At 45.1% G+C, this 9526-nt stretch overlaps 1 long non-coding RNA gene across 10 annotated transcripts in view; it reads right to left on the bottom strand.

Annotated features, from left to right (window-relative positions):
* Positions 1–9526, bottom strand: part of LOC133228564 (uncharacterized) — a 253107-nt gene that overhangs the window by 223222 nt on the left and 20359 nt on the right. The gene's annotated exons all lie outside the window — the stretch shown is intronic.

Genomic DNA, 9526 nt, shown 5'->3' with positions numbered 1-9526 from the left:
TTTAAAGCTCTGCTCTAGGAACTTCAGATGCATAGGCAAAGACATTTCTGTAAATAGTTAAAGGCTTTGATACAAAAAAGGTCACCATTCTATGGCAGATTTGAATGGAACCTTCCAAAATATGATCAGGAAGACCTGGAAGAAAATAAATCTAGATTGGACCAGAACACAGAAGAAAGCTTATTAAGAAGGAAAATAAAATTGGCATCAGTATCCCATTTGTGAATAATTCATACTTAAATGTTATATAACTATATGGAAGTTAACTGTACATGAATATGCATATTTGTTGTTCTGGAAATCCCAGTATGAAGAAATTCTCTAAGTATCATTGGAGATACCAGAACTGAAAGGACCTATTGGGAGATGTAATCTGCCACGGGCAGTTAGCATCCTGCACTTTTTTTGCAAGGTGTGAAACACATGCAAAGCTCTGACTGCTCTCTGCTCAGGCCATTTCTCAAAATTGTGTTTGCAGAAACCAATCTTGAGAGAGAAGGTAATGCACCCATCACAAAGAAACAGCAGGCTTGCTTGCTGCTTGCTATAAAAACCATGGATCCCCAAGTTTGGCTAGAATATAACTGACTGCATGTGTCGGCTCCCCACTAGGCCCTCCCAGGGTACTCTCACATGAATGAGGGGCAAGGGGAACTAACACCAACATACTGATGCTCATGCATTGATAAAACAGTAACATGCTTGCTGTTAGCTTGCAAGCATGGTAAAATCAAATTCCAGAACTGAAAAATCCTGCCTGTCCTTATAATAAATTTCTGGGGCCCAGAATAAGAGAAGTAAGCAGCATCTTTCATAATATGTCTTGGTTTTTCAAAATAGGCTTTATTTTTTAGAGCAGTTTTGAGGCTTCAAGTAAAATTCCCCAGAAAGTTTAAAGGAATTTCCTATTCCTCCAGGTTTATACACTATCATTAACTAAATGTGACACACTTGTTACAATCAATGAAACAATATGATACATTAGGGTTTACTTTTATGTCCTACATTCAGTGGGTTTAACAAATGCATAATGGCATGTCCATCATTAGAGTATCACATAGAATAGTTTCACTAACATAAAAATTTCCTGTGGTCTACTTATTCAACTCCTCTTTCCCCTAACTTCTGGAAACCACTGATTCTCTTTATTCTCTCCTTGGTTTTGTCTTTTCCAGAATTTCATACAGTGGGGATTATAAAATACAAAACATGTATCCTTTTCAGACTTGCTTGTTTCACTAAGCAATATGCATTTTCCCCCATGTCTTTCCACGGCTTGATAGCTCATTTAATTTCATCACTTTTGTGATCAGAGAAGATACTTGTGTGCTCTTTGAAACTACTGAGAATGTGTTATATACATAACCGGGAAATTTTCCCATGTGACCTTGAGAAGAATGTTTTGCTATTTTTGTTGGATACAGTGTTCTGTATGTATCTATTAGATCTTGTTAGTGTATTGTGTTAAGTCTTCTATTTCCTTACTTAACCTCTGTCTGTTCTATCCATTATCGAGAGTGTGTTGAAGTCTTCCAACTATTATAGAACTGTTTCTCCTTTTATTTTTTCTGGTTTTATAATTGACATACAACATTGAATTAGTTTAAGGTGTGCAACAATGATTTGACGTGCGTATATACTGCAACGGAGATGGCACCCCACTCCAGTACTCTTGCCTGGAAAATCCCATGGATGGAGGTGCCTGGTAGGCTGCAGTCCATGGGGTCGCTAAGAGTCAGACACAACTGAGCGACTTCACTTTCACTTTTCACTTTCATGCATTGGAGAAGGAAATGGCAACCCACTCCAGTGTTCTTGCCTGGAGAATCCCAGGGACGGCGGGGCCTGGTGGGCTGCCATCTATGGGGTCGCACAGTCGGACACGACTCAAGTGACTTAGCAGTAGCAGCATATACTGCAAAATGATTAGGACAGTAAGTTTAGTTAATACTTCCCTGGTAGCTCAGAGGTTAAAGCGTCTGTCTGCAATGTGGGAGACCCAGGTTCGATCCCTGGGTTGGGAAGATCCCCTGGAGAAGGAAATGGCAACCCACTCCAGTATTCTTGCCTGGAGAATCCCATAGACTGAGGAGCCTGGTGGGCTACAGTCCATGGGGTCGCAAAAAGTCGGACACGACTGAGTGACTTCGCTTTTCTTTCATATAGCTACAGGTTTTTTCTTGTGATGAAAACTTGTGAGACTCGCTCTCAGCAACTTTCAAATATACAATATGGTATTTGTAACTGTATTCACCATGCCGTATATTACATCCACAAAACTTATACTGGAAGTTTGCACCTTTTGACCACCTTCACTCTTTTCCCCTACCCTCAACCTCTGCCTCTGGCAACTACCAATCTGCTCTCTGTTTCTGAGTTTGATTTTTTTAGATTCCACATATAAATAAAATCATTCAGTATTTGTGTTTACCTGATGTACTCCACTTAGCATTATGCATAGCTCACTTTAATTGTTTTGCTTCATATATTTTGATGGTCACCAAGTGCCTAAGTGTTTGTTACATCTTCTTGTTGCATTTAAACTTTTCTAAATGTTTTTGTCTCTTGTAACCTTTTTTGATGTAATGTCTATTTTGTCTGATAGAAGTAGAGCAACACTTTCTCTCTTTTGGTTACTATTTTCATAGAATATCATTTCCCATTCCTTCACTTTCAATCTGTTTGTACCTTTGGATGTAAAATAAACCAATTGGAGACAGCATACAGTTGGATTGCGTGTTTTTAATCCACTCTTCTAATCTCTGTTCTTGTCATTCACATGTAAGTACTAATAAGGAGTACTATCATTTCTTCCAGCCTAATTAAGATATAATTGACATAACACTGTGCAGACTTCGGAGAAGGCAATGGCACCCCACTCCAGTACTCTTGCCTGGAAAATCCATGGACAGGGGAGCCTTGTAGGCTGCAGTCCATGGGGTCGCTAAGAGTCAGACACAACTGAGTGACTTTACTTTCACTTTTTACTTTCATGCGTTGGAGAAGGAAATGGCAACCCACTCCAGTGTTCTTGCCTGGAGAATCCCAGGGACGGGGGAGCCTGGTGGGCTGCTGTCTATGGGGTCGCACAGAGTCGGACACGACTGAAGCGAGTTAGCAGCAGCGGCAGCAGCAGTGTAGACTTAGATTAGGGTAAACAATGCGATCCTTTGTTACAAATATATACGTGAAATATTTACCATAGTAAGATTGTTAAAATAGTCCTCCTCTCACACAATTACCCTTGCTTTTGTTGTTGGGGTGACAATGGTTAGAACTCTACTCTCACAGCAACTCCCTAGCGTACAACACACTAACGTTAACTAGGGTCCCCTTGTACTACCTTAGATCCACAGGATTTACTCTTCTAACTGGAGTCTGTACTATTTAACCAACATCTCCCTATATCCTCTATTCCTCAGCCCCTGCCAATTACCATTCTCCTACTAAGCGACTGATCTGATCTGATCTGATCTGATCTTTCTGTTTCTAGGAGTTTGTTACTGTTAGATTCCAGGAGTTTGCTACATTTAGATTCCACGAGTGAGGTCATAAAGCATTTATTTTTCTTTCCCTGACTCATTTCACTTAGTAAAATGACTTCAATGTCTATCCATTTGTCACAAATCGCAAGGTTTCTTTTATATGGATAAATAATATTCCACTCTACAAATATACCTCATGTTCTTTGTCCATTCATCTGTCAGTGAACACCTAGGTTATTTCCATGTCTTGACTGTTGTGAAGAACAACAGTGAACATGAAGGTATAGGTATAGCTTTGAGATAGTGATTTCATTTCAATACACACTCATCAGTAGGATGGGTGAATCATACTATAGTTGTATCTTTAATCTTTTGAGAAACTGCCATACTTTTCCAATTGTGGTTATACCAATTTACACAGGAATAAAGGTTACTAAGAGTATTGCCAAAAGAACGTACTGGTCATAGCAAACACCCTCTTCCAACAACACAGGAGACAACTCTACACATGAACATCACCAGATAGTCAATATCAAAATCAGATTGATTATATCTTTCAGCCAAAGATGGAGAAGCTCTACACAGTCAGCAAAAACAAGACCAGGAGCTGACTGTGGCTCAGATCATGAATTCCTTATTGCAAAATTCAGACTTAAAATTCAAGAAAAGTAGAGAAAACCACTAGACCATTCAGGTATGACCTAAATAAAATCCCTTTCGATTGTACAGTGGAAGTGACAAATAGATTCAAGGGATTAGATCTGATAGACAGAGTGCCTGAAGAACTATGGACAGAGGTTCATGACAATGTACAGGAGGCAGGGATCAAACCACCGCCAAGAAAAAGAAATGCAAAAAGGCAAAATGGTTGTGTGAGGAGGCCTTATGAATAGCTGAGAAAAGAAGACAAGCTAAAGGCAAAGGAGAAAAGAAAAGATATACCCATTTGAATGCAGAGTTGCTAAGAAAGGCAAAGAGAGATAAGAAAGCCTTCCTCAGTGATCAATGCAAAGAAATAGAGGAAAACAATAGAATGGGAAAGACTAGAGATATTGTCAAGAAAATTAGAGATATCAAGGGAAATTTTCATGCGAAGATGGACACAATAAAGGACAGAAATGGTATGGACCTAAAAGAAGCAGAAGATATCAAGAAGAGGTGGCAACAATACACAGAAGAACTATACAAAAATGATCTTCACGGCCCAGATAAACATAATGGTGTGATCACTCACCTAGAGCCAGACATCCTGGAATGTGAAGTCAAGTGGGCCATAGGAAGCAAAACTATGAACAAAGCTAGTGGAGGTGACAGAATTCCAGCTGAGCTATTTCAAATCCTAAAAGTTGATCCTGTTAGGTAGGTAGAATAGGGAAAAGGAGTCCAAAATGGCGGTGGCTAAAAGATAAGGAAGGTCCAAGGACCAGAGTGAAGACTTCAGGCAGAACAAACAGAACAAACAGCACTCCTGGCTAAGCCCAATTTGCATAGGGCAGGCCCAGGTGGAGGAAAAAACATATAAAAGGAGGAGCCAAAGCGCTTTCTCTGGGACTCTCTCTCCCGCGTGCATGCGCGCGCTCTCTCTCTTTCTCTTTCTCTTTCTCCCTCCCCACGCACTTCTCCACTCTCTTCTCTTCGGGTCTTAGATTCTCCTCCTATCTTATAAATAAAATAGAGCTGTAACACTGATTTGCCTAAGAGCTGTAGCACGGTTTGTCCAAGACCTGAGAGCTGTGACGCGCCGAGGGCTTTAATGTCCGTTGCTCCAAATCTTTGTTGTGACGAGACAAAGAACCCAGGAACATACACTCGCATGACATTTATGGTGCCGTGACTCGGGTTTAACCAGGCTGAAACAACCTCTACGTGGAAGAGGCCAAGCACAACAGGAGCCCAACTCAGAGAAGCTCCCGTGCTAGAAGCAGAAGGCGAAGAAACCCAGCACAGGGGAAGGCCCATCGCGCTGGAAACCGGGACAGTGAAAAACAAACTCAGCAGAAAGCTCACGTGGCCCAGTCTCAGATTCCAGAAGACCTCCGGTTAAGGTAAGAGATCCTCGCTCCTATGGCTGGAGGGACCTTTACAATCCCTCGTTTCTTGTTTCCTCGAACCTCCCGCTAACAGGCGGGCAGCAGGGGCACGATTAAGGGACTCTGGAGAGGCTACTCCTCAGCATGTCCCAAAGGCGCTATCTGCTGAGCCCCAATAGCTGTTACACAAGCCATTGGGGGTTCTTCTGTCCTTTCTCTTCTCTGTGCCAAAGGTTAGACCAATGAAACTGTGAGCACCGGTCAGATATTTAGCAAATTTTCCGGCGGGCTATGAAGGGGATTCCTTGGCATGTTTTTCCCACTGCTTTTTCCTCCTGTCCTTCAGCTCTCTTCCGGGACTCAAGCCCAGCCAAAACTAGTGAAACTCAGGCTCTGATGTCTCATTGCAAAAGTTCATAAGAGGTAGATTTGTTAGGATCCAGAGAGAAGCCACCCTTCAGGGTGTGAACCATTGCCGAGGGCAAGGGCTGCGGCCATGGAATTAGGCCTGGCTAGGTTTTGTGAGGGGATGGAATTCACATGCTTATGAGTGAGAGGATCATCCCAGCCATTGGGGAACCACCCACTTCTCCCTCTTCTGACCTTGTTGTGCCTTGGAGCTGTCTTGCCACCTGTGGGTGTGTCTGTTGGCTTATAGATTGGGGGTTAAGGTCTACTTGAATTTGACTTGTCATTTTGGACCCAGTTGATTTCAATTGGTTTACATTATACCCTTGTGCTATGTCATTCTTTCAAAGGTTGTGCTCTGCCCCCTTCCCTCCTGTTTCATGCTCTTTTCCTGAGCCCCATCCAGACCCACAAGACTGCCTCTACAATCTTCTGGAGAGACAACCAGAAAATAGCTAAATATCCAACCCCTAATCCTACCCAATACTGGTCGGTCTTCGAAAGGTTGTCACGCCTCAACCTGTTCGGGGATCCTCTAATCCCAGGGGTCCCAGGAGGCCGTCACGCCTCAACCTGCCCGGGTATTCGATCTCTAGGAGGCTGTCACGCCTCAGCCTGCCTGGGGATCTGCACCCTGACCCGGGGACGCCTGGCTCTCAGGTTGCAACAGTACTGGGTAGGATGAACTTACATCATATCTATTCCCGTCCACGGTGGGCAAAACCAACCTAATTCTACCCAGCATTGGTCACACTGGAGATCTTGGGGACGCCCAAACTCCAGTCCGGGGGGTCCCAGGAGGTCATCACGCCTTGACCTGCCTAGGGATCGGTCTTCGAAAGGTTGTCACGCCTCAACCTGTTCGGGGATCCTTTAGTCCCAGGGGTCCCAGGAGGTCGTCACGCCTCGACCTGCCCAGGGACCCAATCCTCGGGAGGCCGTCACGCCTCAACCTGCCCGGGGATTCGATCTCTAGGAGGCTGTCATGCCTCAGTCTGCCTGGGGATCTGCACCCTGACCCGGGGACGCCTGGCTCTCAGGTTGCAACAGTTCTGGGTAAGATGAACTTATATCGTATCTATTCCTGTCCATGGTGGACAAGCTAGCAATAAGTTACAAATCTCTTAGTTCTACCCAGCATTGGTCACACTGGAGATCTTGGGGACGCCCAAACTCCAGTCCAGGGGGTCCCAGGAGGTCATCACGCCTTGACCTGCCTAGGGATCGGTCTTCGAGAGGTTGTCACACCTCAACCTGCTCGGGGATCCTCTAGTCCCAGGGGTCCCAGAAGGTCGTCAGGCCTCGACCTGCCCAGGGAACCAATTCTCGGGAGGCCGTCATGCCTCGACCTGCCCGGGGATTCGATCTCTAGGAGGCTGTCACGCCTCAGCCTGCCTGGGGATCTGCACCCTGACCCAGGGACGCCTGGCTCTCAGGTTGCAACCATTCTGGGTAGGATAAGCTTCAGAAAGACTCACCCCTAAGGAAGTCTACCTATGGAAACATAAAGAAGCCTATTACTTGTGGGACTGTGCCCAGTCTCAGCAATAACTCAGGAGCCCAATGAGAACCCCATTGCCTTTCTGGAGAGGCTAAAAGAGGCGCTCCAAAAGTTTACCAACCTGGACTTAGACTCTTACGAGGGATGGGTGATTTTAAAGGACAAATTCCTGTCCCAATGTACATCAGATATCAAAATTAAGTTACAACAGTTACAACAGCAGGACCCTGCTGCCTCTTTAGATGAGATGGTCCAGACAGCCACCAATACCTTTTATAACAGAGAACAGGAGAAGGAGGCCAAGGCCCAGGAGAAGGAGAGAAAGAAAGACAAGGCATGCCCAGATGCTGGCCGCCCTCCAGAGAAGCCCTATGGCAAACCCCGAGTCCTTGAGGGACAAGGCATGAGACAGATGCCTGATCTGTAGACGGGCGGGGCATTGGGCCAAAGAGTGTCCAAACCGTGACAAGTCTCCTAGAATGGCTTGCCACAAATGCCATCAACTGGAACATTGGGCGGCACTCTGCCCTCGGGACCCAAAAGCCTCAAGGTCAAGTGCCAAGCCTACCCTCATGATGGTTCAAGAGGACTGAGGCAGCCCGCTCCAGCCAGCCCGCCTGTCACAGATAACCATCACAGGGCTGGAGCCAAGGGTGCAACTGGATATGGCAGGTAGGTCCGAGAATTTCTTGGTTGACACAGGGGCTACCTACTCTGTCTTGATCTCCTACTCTGGAGCCTTCTCCTCCCAAACCTGTACCATTTTGGGTGCTACAGGAAAAACAACTACTAAAAGATTCACCCGAGCACTTCTTTGTTGCTGGGGTGGACAAATATTTTCCCACCAGTTTCTGGTGGTCCCTGAGTGTCCTACCCCCTTATTGGGAAGAGATATACTCACTAAACTGGGGACCACCCTTGTGATGGGAAGTTTTTCAGCCCCTAGAGCTCTACAGCTCCTGGTTACTACTGAAGAACCCATTACACCTTCAATAGAGAGGGACCAAAAACTATGGGAAGACAAAATTAACCCCCAGGTGTGGGACCAGGGGATTCCTGGACGAGCCCACCAAGCTGAACTGGTCATCATTGTCCTCCGAGATTCTACTCGGTTTACTAACCGGAAACAATATCTTCTCAAAAGAGAGGCTCGGGAGGGACTACAGCCTTTAATAAATAAATTCCTTGCTTGTGGGCTATTGATCCCTACCAGTTTGCCATGTAACACCCCAATTCTTTCAGTAAAGAAAAAAGACGGAACCTGGCGAATGGTTCAAGATCTCAGGATCATAAATGAAGCTGTAGTCCCTCTCCATCCCACAGTACCCAATCCCTATGTAATCTTGGGAGAAATCCCACCCAGTGCCAAATGGTTTACAGTCTTGGATCTCAAAGATGCATTTTTTTGCATACCACTGGCTAAAGAATCCCAATACCTTTTTGCCTTTGAGTGGGAGGCCCCAGGAGAAAAACACCAACAGATGACTTGGACAGTATTACCTCAGGAGTTCAGAGTTCACCTGTTTGGACAGGCCCTTAGCCGGGATCTCCTAGATCTGGACCTGGGACCTAATGGGAAAATATTACAATATGTAGATGACCTACTAATCTGCTCTCCAGATGAGAAAAGTGCCCAACAACATGCAATTCAGGTTCTAAACTTCTTGGCAGAAAGGGGATATAAAGTCTCCCATGCTAAGGCACAGATGGTCGAGACAAAGGTCACTTACCTGGGAGTTCAGATTACACACGGGTCCAGGAGGCTGTCCTCTGATCGGGTACAAGGAATTCTCCAGTTGCCCTCCCCCACGACTCGAAAACAATTGCGAGCTTTCCTGGGGCTAACTGGTTATTGTAGAATCTGGATACCCAATTATGGTCTAATTGCCCAGCCCTTATATGAAAGCTTAAAGGGACGAGATGATTCAATCCCACTGATGTGGGGAACTCCTCAAAAGGAGGCAGAGGCTACACTAAAACAGGCCTTAACTCAGGCACCTGCCTTGAGGTTGCCAGACCCAGAAAAAACATTCCAACTTTATATCCATGAAGAGAGGGAATAGCCTTGGGAGTGTTAACTCAAAGGTTGGTATCTGAGCCCC

This window comes from Bos javanicus, chromosome 17 (genome assembly GCF_032452875.1).
Source record: "Bos javanicus breed banteng chromosome 17, ARS-OSU_banteng_1.0, whole genome shotgun sequence".
NCBI lineage: Eukaryota > Metazoa > Chordata > Mammalia > Artiodactyla > Bovidae > Bos > Bos javanicus.
The sequence above is the reverse complement of the archived record's forward strand: the minus strand, read 5'-3'. Positions and strand labels throughout refer to the sequence as shown.